Here is a 17283-nt window from a genome sequence, read left to right as displayed (position 1 = left end):
AGGTCAGGATGCTCAAGAAGTTGGTGAGTTTAAATTGACATAAAATTAGGCAGAGCTCCTTGATAGACCCTGAGGTCTTTTATGGCCTTGTGTTCTGTTGAAAAAACAGAAGATCTGTGGGATTTGAGTGGCAGTTTTTAGGTCACTTGTAGGGGCAGGGGAAGAAGTACTTGTCTGGTCATCCCCTGTGACAATTCTATATCCTGGAAACCCAGGTGTGTTTGCACAGTCATGATGATGTCTTCGTTTGACAGAATATATTCTTTCTCAGTTAGAGGGAACAGGGAAGAACATTCTTGAAAATCGAGTCTACTCACAAAGTCAAGGAAACAGCCTTATTCCTGAGAATTTACTCTTGAAATTATTCATTTTCTTAGTCTGAATATGCAGTACACAGAGATTATTATTTCTTAATCCCTTCTGTGTGACTTACTCTAAAAGAAGATGATTTATTCTAATTCCATAAATTTTAATTAAGTATCTTCTCAAACCACATATTGTATAGGTGTAGGCAAAGAATATAAATAGCCTACAACCTAGATGGGGAGACAGAATATGGATAAAGAAAATATAGCTGTAGATATAATATATGAAAAAAAAATAATTGTTTCGGGAGTAGATAGATAATTAGGTCAGTTTAAGCAGAACACAAAGGAGGAGGAAATCACTCATTCAGGGTGCCCCAAGCTTGGAAAGCAGTTGGCTACTGGGATATTAGGTGTATTTTCCCAGATTCTTTTACTTTGTATTTGGGCACTTGAACTACATTCACGTAGTATACATGCTACAGCTCGATGGAGGGATGCCTGATGTACCCTAAAAGCATATGCGGTGACCAAGATTAGATGTAGGAGCGATAAAAGCTACTGAGTTTTCTCTTCCCCTGTAATGTACTCCTGAGAAAGGATAAGTAATTAGGTAGTTGGTGGCAATGTGAGGGGGGACAATGGGTAGTAGCTGCTTTTCCAGTAATATGTGTGTATATACCATAGGTAATGAGATAGAGAGATTAGGAAGCAAGTTCAATGTTATGTACCCTGCAGGCACTCAATAAAAAGTTAATTATTGATGCTGACTTTGATAAAAATAAAGCGTATTATAAAATGAAGCAAGTCAGGAGAATGATTAAAGGCAAGACTGTAGGAGAAGAAATTATTAAGGAAAACACAGACTGAAAAATTGGAAAAGGATATAAGGTAACTTAAGGAAAAAGATTAAAAAAAGAAAGAAGCATATGTGGTTAAAGAGAACACATAGCAAAATCATCCAGGAGGTATAAGAGAGAGAGAGCACTGAAGAAAAACACAATGGAGAAAGTTCTTTGAATAAACTAAGACGAGTGACAAATCAATGTCTGAAATGTCATTCCTTATACCTAAATGAATTCCGTTATTGGAATGAATGAAGAAGGGTCCATTTGATAGTTGAACACATTTATATAAATTGACCCATGATATGAAGATATCAGGAAATTTAGACCCTTCTGGATGTCTCTGGTGGGAAACACTGCACCGGTAGAGATCATTCATCTGATGTGTCAGACGTTCCCATATATGACACGAGGGAGTTCACGGTTATCCTTGCTCCATATTTCACATTGGTTAATTCCACATCAGGCCACTGCGTTCTGTTTAGAGCCTCACTCACAGTGAATGTGCAACGGAGAAACTGGAGAAAGCATTGTACAATGGTGAACAATGAACCGGAAGGGAAGTAACCTAGAAGCCTGGGAGGGAGGCACTTAAGTGTTTGAAGGGCTATTGCACATAAATAATGGTGAGCAGGTGTTTCTTCATTTTTTACTGAAGGGACCACAATTTGTGTTTGCCAGGTGAGACACCGGAAAGGACTCCTGACATAATATCAAACTTATGGCATGTAAATAATACAAGGCAGAGAGACATTAGTTTCTACTTTGTTCATCGCAGATGAATAGTCTTTTGGAGGATGTTAGCCACTTGCATTCATCATATACGTAAAGACACTTTACATCCCAGTGGAAACACAGTTATGTGTTTATATGTTCCTATATACACACATCCAGAAGACAGAAACCTTAAGTCATATATCAGATCCTGTGGCTTGGATCGCCTGCCCATACTATCCTACTTTTAGCAATAATATGCAAAGTGTTAAACATAAACACTATTTGTGTTATCTATTTTGGCCTTCCAGTATCTTTGATAAACAGTGTAGACCAATGAAAAAATGAAAGTAATGCAAAATATTTTCTGTTCACTTACACTTTCACTAGCCACAATTAATATTTTTGCTATTTACTTATCCGTATCTGTCTCTAAGTAATTATGTAGCTTGATTTTCAAATGGATGGTTGAACAGTTGAAATGGCAATGGGGATAAAGAGTCCACTTATCACTGTGAGCACTGAACCATGTATAGATTTATTCAATCAGTGTACTGAACACCTGAAATGAATATAAAAACCGTATGTTAACTATACTAGAATTAAAATTAAAAATTCAATTAACTAAAAACACACATGGAGACATACTTCAAGAATGATAAAAATAAGTAAAAATGCAAAAAAGAGAAATAAAATAAAATGAATTATTACTTTTAAAACTGTAGTGTTTTCCATAGTCTAAAGGAAACTACAGTCTTCATGACTATCTTTGAGGAACAATGCTTTTTGGGGGGAATAAACTTTAATGGGGCTACTGTTTATATTATACTCTACTCCACAAGAAAATGATGAAGGAAGAGACATTAAGCCACCCTGTGTAACAGAGGAAAAAAAAACAAAACAAAAACGCTCCCTTCATTATGGGTGGCATAGCTGGAAAACTGTGAGTTATTAACTGGAAAGAGAAAGGGTCTGGTGACTCCAGCCAGGGAGAATGGGTGTAACTTCTGGCCACGGGTAACAAGGTCTAGGTCATAGGGAATTCTTATCAGTAGGGGAAGCAGTTTCTAAAACATTGCAGCCCGGGAGGAAATGGACAATAAGGATCCCTCTGAAGGGTATGACAATGGTCTAAGGAATAATGATGCTGATGACTAATTTTCATATTCTGACTTACAACATCTCTGTTACCAACAAGATTTTAGGAAAGCTTTAAGAATTGCTCTTAGCTTCACAGTACGTCAGTCTGTGTCCAGGCTTGGAATGGGGCATGAAGATAGAATATGCTCTCTAAGAAGGTGATATTTGAGATGACACCTGTGAAGAATGGGGAAGAGTCTTTTAGGCAAAGGGAGGAGCATGTGTGAGGTCCCTGAGGTCCCTGAGGGGAAAGAGCCTGATGTTTCCAAGGAACACCAGAAGAACGGTGTGGTTGGAGCACTATGCAAAAAGGGCAGAGGGTCATGGCATGGAAAATTTGGTAGGTTAGGGCTTTGGAGGGACTCTAAACTTTATTCGAAGTATCACGGGAAGGTTTTGAAGGATTTAAAACATAGGGTAACATACTCCAACTTCTGTTTTTAAAAGAGAATCCTGGCTATGGCTTCGAGAATGGACAGGAAAGGGGCAAGAGTGTTTAACATGCCACCAGTCTGAGGGTCAACGGTTGACTCTGAACTAAAATGCTGACAGTGGAGACAGTGAGAAGTCCATGCATTTTAAAATATATTTTGGAGACTGAATTGATACCACTCGGTCACACATAGAATGAAGGAGGATGAGTGAGAATAGAATATAAAGAAAAACTCCTAGCATTCTGCAATAAATGGAGGTGCCATCTACTACAGACCGGAAGCTGGCTCCAGGAGCACGCCGAGGAAATGCAACGTGGGATAAGGCAAAATGTTGAATCCAAAATGTCTCTAAGTCAGTTAAGCAGTAATGTCACATAGGCTATGTCTATATTTACCTGAAGCCCTGAATATAGGGCTTGAATGGAGATGTACAGGCAAGAACCTGGTTTTTTGTGTGTGTGTGTGTGTTTTAAAGATTTTATTTATTTATTTACAGAGTGAGAGATCACAAGTAGGCAGAGAGGCCGGCAGAGAGAGAGAGGAGGAAGCAGGCTCCCTACTGAGCAGAGAGACCGATGCGGGACTCGATCCCAAGACCCTGAGATCATGACCTGAGCCGAAGGCAGTGGCTTAACCCACTGAGCCACCCAGGCGCCCTGTAGGTATATTTTTTAAAGCCCTGGTAAAAGGAGAACGGACATGGAGAAGCGTACTCAAGACTCCTCTCTAAGGAAAAGGGCCAGGGAGGTAAGAGGAAATCCTTGTGAGTGTGTTTCTATGGAAGCTACATGGGAGTTCTTCAAGAAGGAAGGGGTGGTCTTTGGGTTGAAATCTACTGAGATGTTGAGTAAGATGAGAACAGGAAAAGTATTCATTAGCTTTAGAATATGGCGATAATGACCACCTTAATGAAAACCTTTTTCATGAAATGGTGAGGGACAGAAAAATGAGGGGTAAGGAAGTGGAGTCAGATTAGGTATATGATTTTTTTGGTGGGGGGGGGAGAGAAAGCTGGATTTGTAGGGGAGCAGATGTAGGGGAGCCAGTGAAAGGAAACATAAAATCAAGAGAATATTTCAAATATAGTAGACTCTAGAAAACATTTATATGCTGAGAAGAGTGGCTCATTAAAGGCAGAGAGACTGATGGTATGGGAGAGAAAATAGCTGACTGCATGTGTGTAGTCCTAAGAAGGTAAATGGGGACAAGATACAGAGTGTATGTAGAGAAACTGCCTCGCCTGTGATAGGAGAGGAGGATGAAAATGGGGGTGTATGTGTACAATTAGGCAAGGCAAGAGGGGGTTCCTATCTAGTGACTACTATCATTTCAGTGAAGTAAGAAGCAAGGTTGCTAGCTCAGAATGAGGAATGGGGAGAAGAATTTTTGTGCAAGGGGAGAAATAATGAGCTAATCATTATGGAGAGTTAGAGAGTGGCTACGGAGAGAGTAGGAGAGCCACAGAGTGTTGCAAGCACATCTGATGCAGTGATCATGAGTCTAGGATGCTCAGATGTGTGGCTTTAACAAAGCTCAACCAAAAACGTATGGGTAGGTCAGGTGAGGGGGTTCATCTACCCTGCTTGGCTTATGCCTGGTGAATATGACGGGAGGAAAGATATGCAAGGGAGTTGAAGGTACATTAAAGGAGATGGACCATAAAATCTAACCAGGCAAAGAGGGAAGTAAAGACAGGAGATGGGTATTGGACAGTGAGAAAGAACCAAGACAAAAAGATTCTGTAACAAACGCAAAGAATAGCAAGTGTGGAGATCAGAACAAAAGAGCTGGAAGGGTAGAATGTGGTGTTTGGAGAGGGTGGTATCTTGCTTGCTTTTCTGATGGCGGACAGGTTCAAAGAAGTAATGGCTGAGGTCACGTGGAGGGATTTATTTCTGGATATGAGGAAGGTATTGATTGGATCATCCATGGGTACACTGAACTTATCAAGAATAAAGCACTTAAGCAGCACAAATCAAAGTTCTGTAGGAAGCAGAGTTAAGCTCTTGCCCTGTGGTCTATGGCTGGGTGGATTTTGTATGATGGGAGGTGCTGGTAGCTTTCTTTATCATTGCATTGTTAGAGGCTCCTTAAGTAATAATTCAACACCAGAGGAAAACAGGGTTGAGAAAGGGGTAAGAAACAAGGTCCTGAGCATAACCTTTGAACTTTTGAATCTACCCTTATTTGAAGCCTAACCATTCCTATTTTGTTGTTAGCCTAAGTGATTTTTTTTTTTTAAGCTTTTATTTGGGGGAGAAAGAGAGAACACAAGCAGGTCAGGGTGGGCGGTACAGGGAGAGGGAGAAGCAGGCTCTCTGCTGAGCAGGTAGCCTAGTGCAGGGCTTGATCCCAGGATCTTGGGATCATGACCTGAGCCCAAGGCAGACGCTTCACCCACTGAGCCACCCAGGCACCCCTAGCCTGAGTGATTTAAAAAAAAAATTTGTTTTTGTCACTTGCAAACACAAGGCATAAACTAATATAGATGGGTCTATTTCATAAAAAAGAAATATTTGGAAATATAATGGATTTGTTGCTTATCTAATATCCATTTTTCTTTGCTGGCAGAATTTTTTATTATTAATTATTTTTATTAACATATAATGTATTATTTGCCCCAGGGGTACAGGTCTGTGAATCATCAGGGTTACACATTTCACACCACTCACCATATCACATACCCTCCCCAATGTCCATAACCCAACCACCCTCTCCCTAACCCCCCTACCCCCAGCAACCCTCAGTTTGTTTTGTGAGATTAAGAGTCTCTTAGGCTTTGTCTCCCTCCCAATCCCATCTCGTTTCATTCATCCATACTTCCACCATAGGCCTCAAGGAAAGGGTCAAAGTCAATCACTGCTCTTGTAATCCCCTCACCGGTGGTGCCAGTAAAATATAAAGGGAAATCTGCTAGGGCGAGTGTAGTGCATTGAGCAGTGCGATGGTTAATTTTACGTGCCAGCTTGACTAGGCCATGGGGTGCCCATATATTTTGTTAAATAATATTCTGGATGTGTCTCTGTGGGTGTTTCTGGATGAGATTAACATTTCAATGGATAGATTTAGTAAAGCAGATTGCCCTCCCCAATATGGTTGAGTCATACAATCTGCTGAATGCTTGCATAGAAGGAAATGCTGAACAAGAAAGAATTTTTTCTTTCTGCTTGATGGTCTTTGAGTTGGGACATTGGTCTTTTCTTGCCTTTGGACTCATACTAGAGCCTACTTCATTGGCTTTCCTGGTTCTCTGGCCTTGCAGAGATGGGGGCTTCTCAGCTTCCATAATCGTGAGAGTCAATCCCTGATTAAAAAAAAAAAACCTCCTTCTCTACATGTCCTATTAGTTCTGTTTCTCTAGAGAATTCTATTATAAGTGATGGTCCTCAAAAACTCATAGTCGCCAAGAAACTTGGAATGTGGCCTCATTTGGAAATAGTCTTTGCAGATGTATTTAATTAAGGATCAAGAGGAACTCATACTGGGCTAAAGTGGGCCTTAAGTGCCATGACTATATCCTAAGAGGAGAGGACAATGAGAAAAAATACTCAAAAGAAGGCCATGGGAAGAATGGGGTAGAGATCTGAGTGATTCAGATATAAGCCAAGGAAGCCAACGATCACTGGAGCCACCAGAAGTTAGGAAGAATCAAGGAAGGAGTCTTCCCCAGAGTCTTTAGAGGGAGCATGCCCCTGCCCACATCTGGATTTCAGAATTCTCTCCTCCAGAACCACGAGAGAACAGATAGCTGTTATTTTTAAGCACCAAGTTTGCGATCATCTGTTATAACGTCCCTAGAGAAGGAATACAGGGGGTTTCTGGGAAAGGTCCTTCATCCAAATAAGAGGCTGACAGGGAGAAAAGAAAATGTTGGTGGATGAGGACATGGCAAAAGTTTCCATGTGGCTGAGGCACAGGCTGGGTGGTGAATCAAGGTCCAAGAAGAGCCTCAAGAGGTAGTGGGGTTCGGGTCTCCATCCCGGGAAGCACTGAGAAGCAGACGTGAAGGACCATGTCAAGGGAATTAGGAGTGAAAAAGTGAAACCATTCTCTGAAATAACATGCTCTCTTTCCCTCTCTCTCTCTCAAATAAATAAACACATCTTTAAAAAAAAGAAGACTGAGGGGCGCCTGGGTGGCTCAGTGGGTTAAAGACTCTACCTTCAGCTTGGATCATGATCCCGGGGTCCTGGGATCGAGCCCCGTGTCGGGCTCTCTGCTCAGCAGGGAGCCTGCTTCCTGCTCTCTTGCCTGCCTCTCTGCCTACTTGTGATCTCTGTCTGTCAAATAAATAAATAAAATCTTAAAAAAAAAAAAAAAAAGAAGACTGAAATATATTCCTCTCCCAAACCGATCGAAGAGAACCATATACATTTGGAAAAAGCCATTTGAGAACATGAGTCCCAGCAGACATTCATTCTCTATTCTGGGCACAGTATATCAAAGACGTTAGGATCTTCTTGTTGCCTTTTCAGTCATTCTCTTGTCCCCTATCACACCATCGAGAAGAATATTGTATTAAATGCGAATTCTTATTGTTATGACTTAATGAGCTACTTCTGAGGAAGCGGTTTCACCAACCCATGAGAAAGGTCTGGAATGGCTAGGGCTGAATCGAGGCTTAGGTCACCCAGCTGAAACTAAAGTCAACGTTTCAGTTACTCATTTATGTCCTCCAGCCTCTTGGACACACCTCCCCTGGTTCCTAGGCAACCACAGCTTTCCGCACTTAGTCCACATTAAGCAGGACTGTGTGTGAATTTGGAAACGATCTATTTTAATGAGAAGGCAATCGTGAGCCGAACCAGACTGTTATCTTTGTTATGAAGTAGGACACAACGCAGGGGACTTCCCTATTTTTCAGAACGCGGATTAATAACACTTGACTGACAACCTTCATGTTTGCAGGTACAACCGACACAAGAGCCTCAGAGCTGGAGGCTGTGGGAAACCTCAGAGGAATCCTTTTTATCAGATGGAGGAATTCCCTTTAAGAACTGCGTCTGGGACAGGGATTCACAAGCCCTGCTTCTCAGGCCCCTTTTTTGCTCTACAGACAGTGGGGAGTGGGAATGGTGGGGGTGTCGGGGAGTGTGTGGGGGGGAGTGGGAATGTTGAGGGTGTGGGCTGGGGTTGGGGATGGGAGGGTGTTTATATCCGGGTAATTTTACCACTGTACTCAATGTCTGCAAATGTTTCTTGCCAAAGAGACTTGGAAGTGCTGGGGGAATTGCCAGGGATTCAGGAGGTGGCATGCTTTGTGTTACTGCGTGGCACTGTTGACCATGCAGGAGGTTCCTGAGCCGAGCAGATCTCTGTCTGTGCAGGTATCAAACGGAACTCTCCCAAATTGAGGTCATGAGAGGCTCATTTGCAGTCACTGAATGGGAAGAAGGGAGCCTTCTCTGGAACACGATGAGCCTTTTTTTTTTTTTTTTTTTAAATCTCCAAATGTGCCTTCTGTGGATGCTACTAGTCTGGGAAGAAATTCAACTTCAGAGCTATTCGTACACGTCAGAAAGGGACAATGTCATAATAAGAACATGCTCTTAGAAAAAGACAGCCACTTCACTTATCTTTCTATGCAGCTAGAACTGGAAGAAAAATTATGGCAAATATTTATTTGAGTCTGAACGTGTATTCTACACACACATAAACACTGAAAAACTTCCAGCCCACTGTTACGGAATTGTAAAGAGTGACAGGAAAGAGAGCTAAGGTATTCATCTATTTTGATTATTTGAAACTATCTGATTCACAGTGGAAGATTTTGCTGAAATAAAGTGTACAGATTTAAAAGTCAGGTATTGAAAGTTATAAAAATCAACTGATGGTTGAAATATAGGCTAAAACGATAAACTGTCACTCATACGAATGCACTAACATCAAAGCACGTTATGATTAACTTTTGTAAACACATAATAATCCTTAGTTTTTGATAGGAAAGCATTGTTCCATCCATTCTTCTGACGATCACAGTTTTAAAAATCATACATACATAAAGGTAAATAGCATCCTGCAAACTCTTCTGGGAAATTAAAGGGGAAATCGGCACACAAAAGATAACTCAACAAGCAGGGACATAACCTGGGGCTGTGAATAGAAGTATTGTTTTTTCTAAGATACTATAAATTTATTTTACTCAAAGATAGGCACCGCAGTGTACCTATGATACTTTTTTTTTTTAAATTCTTTTTCACTCTGTAATATGAAAAAGTTATCCATATAACAGCAGGAGACCAAAGACACAGGCCTGTATCTTTCTGTTTTTTAATAGATGGGGTATTTATAGATTTTACTATTTTACATTTTTAAAGAAACGAATATGTACAATCCCTTTAGCTGCTATTTTTAGCGTCACATTCCGCCTGTCGGCACCTGGACTCTTTTGGTCTTCCCATTCAAGGGCAGTTTACGGCTTTTGTGCTGGGGTCTCATACACGTGCACACCAGACAATAAGCAGGATGTGATCCGGGAAGGCATCTCTGCTGTTGCTCAGCGGTATGTCCAACACCTAGCAAAGCTCCCGATAGTTCCTGATAAGTACTTGATGAACAGTAAATCTACTTCTTTGTATTGTAAATAAACCCCAAATCGACCTTGTTTTCTTAGTCTTTTTTTGCATGTCGGAACTCCTCTCTGGAGGATAATAAGATCAAGAATATACTAATACTGGCTAATTGTATGATGGACAGGAGGTAGGTGGTAGGAGACTCACCCAGGTCCTAGACGTGACTTTGCCGCTAATTTGGGGGATTGTACTTAACCTCTCCGCCTCAACTTTTGCAAATGCAAAATTAAGAGTTGCTATGGTCTCAATGTTTGTGTTGTCCTGAAATTCATACGTTGAAATCCTAATGCCGGATGTGATGGTATTACAATGTGGGGATCTGGGGTTGATTAGGTCATGGGGGTGGAGCCCTCATGGGTGGGATGAGTGCTTTTATAAAGGAGGCCTAGCAGGTGAGGACACAGAGAGCAAGGGGCTGCTTTGAACCAGGAAATGGGCCCTCACTAGAATGTGACCCTGCTGCTTGGTGTCTTGATCTTGTACTTCCCAGCCTGTGGAACAATGAGAGATAAATCTCCATCTTTTATAAGTTGCCCAGTCTCTGGGATTTTGTTATAGAGGCTTGAATGGAATAAGACAGGGGTCCAGGTTAAATAATCTGAAATATCCTTTCTGATACTTAAATCCTGTGATTCTAAGACATAATCTGTGGCAAATCAAAGTAGGATGTTACCTGAAATAATTATGACTTATTTATCTCAGGCCCCCAGGGGCCTAGCTCAGAGCCTGGGAACCTCAGAGATGTATAATATATATTTAAAGAAAAAATGAGTAAATGATCATTATAGGTATAAATGTGGCCTAAGCATCATCAGGATTTTTCACCAGTGGAAGAATCCCTTCTTTATGGATACTGACTTTTGCAATTAAAATTAAGTCAGAGAGTGGTTTGGGCAAATTTTTAGTTTTATTCATACCAGTTATTATTCTTATACATGGTATTTGAATAGTGTGATTTTTAGAAAAATTCAGAACACAATTATGTACTCTGTTAAGAAGGGCCAACAGAGTTATGCCTATGGAATTTTTATTTTCATACAAATTTTTATAATTAATTACAAATATTCATTTTGTAAATATTTTTAAGGAGAAAAAAGAAAAGGGGGCAGAAATCCTTGCCTTCAAAAGGCCCCAGCACTGGTGGTGATTCTATATAACATATAGCCCTAAAATTCTATCAGTCAATAGTGTTAAGACATCATTTCCGAGCTTCATCAATACATGAGGTTTTTGCATAGTCTCAGAACCACAAGGTGCTATACCTTTGACAATCTTGTTCCACAGAAATAGTCCTAATTTTAGCATCAGCCTAAGCATAAACTTATTTGCTAAAGAGAAACAGATCTATAGACTTATAAATAGCTTGCTTCTCAGGAAGTATTTTAAATGGAAAATTCTAGCATTATATTACATACATATTCTTCTTCTAGGATTAAACTGGAAAGCTCTTTTAGTGAGGCAGTTTGCTGCAGAGGAAAGATAGGACTTCACACTCTCATTCTGCCACTTAGCAGATATGTGACATTGGCAAGTTATCTACTCTCTTGGAACCCTAGCTTTCCTATCTGAATAAGGAGGGAAACAATAGCTAATTTGAGAGGATATTATGAAAATTAAATTAGATGATGTTCAGGGAGCACATGCTTGGGTGCTTGGCTCAGTGCCACCAGATCCCCTCTGTAAGGTGGTCTAAGGGAGCTCTCCCTTTGCTAGTAATGCTGGACAAAGTGCTATAATCTTCATTTACCACACTCGAAGCACGTAAGCACATCTCCAAATAAGAGTCCCCAGACTTCATTCAAAACCAAAAAAGGAGGCTGCTGTGAGCTTGGTATAGGTGATTCAAAGAGAAAGAAAATACTTGGCATTTGTCCTTGATGAAAATTTTAGAGGGAAGATAGACAGATAACAGGAGAAATGGCATGAGGCTGTGAGTGATTGAATGAGATCCCTTTTCTTTCTCTTGTCTACAACTGGAGCTGATCTGGTAATGGCCTAAAGGGCCATGTGAATTCAGAGAAAGACAGATGACAACTGCTGACCCAGGAGGAGGTCATCAATGACTTCAGTGAGATGGTAGCAGAAGTCATGGTAGCAGCTCTGATGGATCTTGCACAAGGACTGGGATATCGCAAGTCCCTGGAGAGTGCCTGTGTGTACATGGGTGATGGGTTTGCAGAGGAGCACAGATGCCAGGAGTGTCTAGGCAGAGGAACCAACGTGAGCAAAAGTCAAAGCACAAAGAGCATGGCTTAGAGAAGGTGGATCAGATGGTTCCTGAGCTAGCCAAGATCAACTGATGAGGAGCAAAGTGGACCTTGAAGCTCAAGAGGTCTGTTGTGCCTGTACTGTGACCCACTAGGGAGTACATGGGATGGATTTTGTTCTGCAGTCGATGGGGCAGCCAGCACTGGCTTCGAGACTGAGGTGGCTTAGGGTGATTAGATCTTGTTGGCACTTGTTCATTGGGTACCTGTGATATACCAGAAACTGTGCTTTGTTGTTTTATGGATCTCCTTTTCTAGTCTTCATGACAACTTATACATAACTTTTCAGGTAAGGATCTAAGACTCTGAGGGGTCAAGTAACTCACTGCTCAAGATTACACATTCTTCAATGGAGCAAATGAAATAAAAGGAGGAATAGGATTTTTCAAATATGAATTTCAGGTTAAACCATTAAAGCATGGGACTAATGAAATTTGAATGTAAATTAGGAAGTTGATTTAGACGGCCATGTTTTAAAAGGAGAATAGGAACACTGAAAGAGGGAATTTGTGGTTCAAAGTGAGGCCATTCAAGATTTGGGTGAGATCTCTTAATATATACCCTGTTCTGAAATGATGTAAGATTTTTAATAATAAAAAAATATTGCTTCTGTGTTTGAAAGATACTTCATCATTATATTACATAAGAGAGAGTGAGCGTAATAATTAAGAGTGCAGGGTCTGAAGCCAGACTGCCTACATTTGAATTTTTACCCCCAACTTAACCTCAGCAGATGATTTAACTTCCTTGGCCCTAGTTTCCTTTTCTTTAAATAAGGAGATATAATATTACCTATTACATAGGATTGTTTAAGCATGAAATGAAGTATATGTCTATATAGAATAGTGTTTGGCATAAAGTAAGAACTCAGCAAGCATTAGCTATCCTTGCTTTGGGCCTTAGTCTTCATTCCCCAACCATTTATTTAGAAATTATCTACAGTGAACCAAGGATTAGGTCAGTTTCCAGGAATACCAAGTATGGATTACAGATGATTTCTGCCTTTAAACACATTTGATTCTTTCCAATATCATACTTTGTGGTTCAGCAGAGATACTCCTGATTACCTCTTGTTCAAAGCACTTTCCTGCACTATTTCGGCACCAGTGATTTAAAATTTCCATTTACAATGGAGAGTAAGGAGTAATACCTCCTCTCCTCCACCCTTCCCCCAATATGACATTAAGATCTGTTCAGCCTGAGCTTTCCTTTATGACGTGCTTCCCCTGACCAACTAGGCAACATCATGAAGTTAGTGAGATTCGTTCCATAGCCCCCTCCTACTTATGTGTACCAAATCCTGAGAAGCTGAGTGTTTACTCCCTCAGGAGTCTCTGGCCTGCTAATTCATTAGACTTATGTGTGATGTACTATGTATTATTAATGGATGCATTTCTTTCCCCAAGAGTATTTTTTTTTCTAAATATGACTTTATAAAGCCTCATTTCCATAAGCTGGAGAGAAATGTTAATGATTAGAATCTTCAGTGCTATACCAAACCTAAGGAAGCTTTGTTTAGAGAATATCAGTTATGCAGTGAATCTTAAACCGCACCATAAAGCTATTCATTCCCGCGTCTCTCAATTTCGGGTTATCAAGGGATCCAAGTAATTCTGCTTGTGATGGCATTTTCACATTGTCTGAAAGGATTCTCAATTAGGCATTGCAGGTTTAACATTGACATTGTTTGAACAAATGAAAATTGTTGGTAGGAGGGACACCATGTCCTTTTGAAGGTACCCACAATATATTAAAATGGACAGATGAATAGACACGATAACCTCTGAGAAAAGATTGAAAAGGAAAATGTCTACATAAATAAATGAGAAGGAAATGAAAAAAAGTAAGGTTTAAGCATTAAAATAACTCAGGGAAGTGATTTCATGAAAAGCTACTTTAATATTAAGGAAGCCCTTTATAGAGGGATATTGTTTACCTGCCCAAAAAAGACAGATTCAAAGTGGCATCTGATCACTTAACTTTCTAACAGAGTCAGTATCTATTATAGGAAATGGGAACTGATCAGATCATAAGGCATCTTCAAGTAGCAGATAACAATTACCAAAAGAAAGAGGTCAGATCCATACATAGTCAAATAGATCTGAAGCTCTGGACTTAAATGTGAATGCAGAAATGGGACTGAGGCCCGAAGAAGCAGTTCTTATCTGTACTTTGTGAAATGAATTTAAAAACTAAAAATTATATTTGGTAAATATCTGAGAATTTTTTTAGAAGATTTTATCTATTTATTTGAGAGAGAGAGAGAGAGAGAGAGAGAAAGCACACAAGCAGGGAGAGGAGCAGAGAGAGAAGCAGACTCCCTGCTGAACAGGAGGCCCAACTCCATCTCAGAGTCCTGGGATCACAACCTGAGCCAAAGGCAGCCGCTTATCTGACTAAGCCACCTAGGTATCCCCATTTCTTCCCCATTTCTGAGAATTTAAAAATTTTCCTATTAATTTGATATGCAAAATAAGAATATGACGATTTTGTTAGCAGCAACAAATTCATGCTACAACATTGTACAGCTTAGAATACGGCTTTCGATATATTAAGTTAAATTTTTTTCAGTGTAGAAAAATCCAACTCTATGTTTAACTTGAAGTGTACCTCCTGAGAGTCATTTTTCTTGGCAGAAGCAAGTAATCCTTGTTCATTTTTTCTCTAATACTTGTGGGAGAAATTAATGAAGGCCTGGTTGGTCAATTAGAATCTAACCAAGAAAAGGGAAAACACTCTAAATATTTTAAACAGATGGAACTTAATCTAGAGAAATAGTTACATGGATGATGGAAGAATTTTGAGCTGAATAGGAGATCAATTGGGAGATCAGCAGAGGCAGGAGGCCAAAGGCATTACCACCCACAGGTCTCAAGGGAGAAAGGGAAGAAGTGATATTAGTGGAGCTCAGAGTTCAAAGTCACGGGGGGAAGCTGGAGACTATGGGGTGAGTTTTGGTGGGAGGAAATATCGTCCATAGGGGTCAGTCCCCATGGAACCGGTAGAGTAGGAGCAGAGCAAGGAATGGACGAGAAGGTAAAAGCTGCCACAGACCAGCAGAACTGGAAAACAGTGTTCAGTAAACATGTTTCTCATTTTCATTTTCTCCTCCAGAGTGTTATGCTAGGCGAACTGACTTACGGATAGTTTTAAAGCACTCTACGCTTGGTACCTGGCAAGTATGTTCCAAAAATAATCTTGTAGATCCATGAAATCACCATTTTAGTTCCACATATAATCTCAATAAAACAAATTTACACATCTCAAAGATTATGAGAGAATGAGCACCTTTACTTTGAAGTTAATAAAAAGTATAAAGGAAACATCAGTATCTTCTGGTTTAGATCAAGAAAGTGGTCAATGCTCTATCAGTTGCATTGTTCTATTCAGAATTGTGAACAGAGAATTATTCTGACATTCTGGAAATCACCATTCTTCAAAGTAGATCATAAAGCCACACTTTGAAAACTGGACTCTGGAAAAGGTGGAAAACCACACAATTTCCTATAGAAGACCACCACTCAGTTGCTCCATTCCTTTCCATTCCGCTGAGAAATGATAATGGTAGATTGCTGATTAATAGTAAAGCACCAATTTGCAGGCTTTTGTCTTTTGTAGCATGGCAAGGCAATTATGGATGATGATGTAAAAAATATTTACCCACCCTTTTTATGGCCAAGCAAAACCAAGCTTAATGTGTGTGAGCACATGTGTGTGCTTAATCATGCAGAGTAGTTTAAAAACCACACCTAACCTAAACCATGTTCTACTTGAATTTAAGCAGGATAAAATCATCCCACAGGTAGCCTCTGGAAAGTTACCTTTGTACTGCACACACAGACTTGGTACTGATTCAATGGTCACTATTGCCATCAAATTTTCCTCTAGCAGTTTTGCCTCATTCTGACTTATTACTCTGATACTAAATCTTTCTACATATTTAAAAAATGAGATGACCTTTAGAATAGAATGAAGTATTCCAGCATTTGCTTAATGGGAGCCTGGAAGAATGTCAGGTGTCTGTATCTCATACCTCATACTTCAGGAGATTCCTGACAACAACAACAAAACCATGAAAGGCACAGAAACTAAGTCTTTTACCATGTGGCCCCTCACCAGAGGTACAGAACACTGATAACATTCAACACCATTTTCATTTCATGCAAAGGAGAGAAGCACTTTTAAGGGAAAATAGTGCAATGTCCATCTTAAATTCTTTGCTTTAGACACACTCACCTAAAATTCAATGAAGAAACAGCATGAACTTTCCAAAACCATCTATTTTCTCTTCTTTGAAATGGCAGTTGACTATGGCATCTAAAGACTTCCCAAGAACTTCATCCAGGGATTGGTAAATCTTATTTATCTGCAACAGGAAAATACACTTTTATTTAGCTAAGCAACTTATACTTACATCTTTATTACAGATCTAGAACATACAGTATTTTACAAATCCCCCCCACACTAGTAATGGTCTGTAGTACTCAACTCATAACTTAGTTTTCATTTACCATAAGAAATATTTAGGAAAATGGATATTTGTGCTAGAAGTCACTTTATAGATGAGGATAGTGAGGCCAGTGTGTGTGTGTGTGACAGTGAGGTGACTGTCTAAGATTAAGCGGCTGGTTAGTAACAGACAGTGGCCTTGAACCTTGGGTATCTGATATACCTCTTTAGTTTTAGTTGATTAAAAGCCCAGAAAGGGAAAAACATGGAATTTTCTGTCTTTCCCAAGTAAGTAATTTTCTGGAATGTTGTGTCACCATAATTTCTACCAAAGTCAAGGAAATTACAGCTGAGGTCAGAATCCTCAGACCAACATTTCCTTTAATGACTTAGGCCTGAGCAATCCTAAGTGGGTATCCTACAAGAGTCGACTACCACACAGGCAACCTGACATTATTTAATGATGCATATGATTTATTATGGTATGTAATAATAACAAATAATAAATAGTTCCTCAAATTGCCCATTAATGTTTTTTTAACAAAGCTGAACATTTT

The 17283-nt window shown here is 39.9% G+C and overlaps 1 protein-coding gene across 31 annotated transcripts in view; it reads right to left on the bottom strand.

Moving 5' to 3' along the window:
• The window catches only part of DTNA (dystrobrevin alpha), a 356122-nt gene that overhangs the window by 176478 nt on the left and 162361 nt on the right, over positions 1-17283 (bottom strand). For all 31 annotated transcript variants that reach the window (XM_045065499.1, XM_045065500.1, XM_004752311.3 and 28 more), the window contains exon 2: positions 16514-16643. The gene's annotated coding sequence lies outside the window, so the exon portion shown is untranslated. The remainder of the gene's footprint in view (positions 1-16513; positions 16644-17283) is intronic.

The sequence above is a fragment of the Mustela putorius genome, unplaced genomic scaffold (genome assembly GCF_011764305.1).
Source record: "Mustela putorius furo isolate JIRA1106 unplaced genomic scaffold, ASM1176430v1.1 tig00003858_pilon_pilon_pilon, whole genome shotgun sequence".
NCBI classification, from domain to species: Eukaryota; Metazoa; Chordata; class Mammalia; order Carnivora; family Mustelidae; genus Mustela; species Mustela putorius.
Note: the sequence above shows the minus strand (reverse complement) of the source record. Positions and strands in the feature narration are given on the sequence as shown.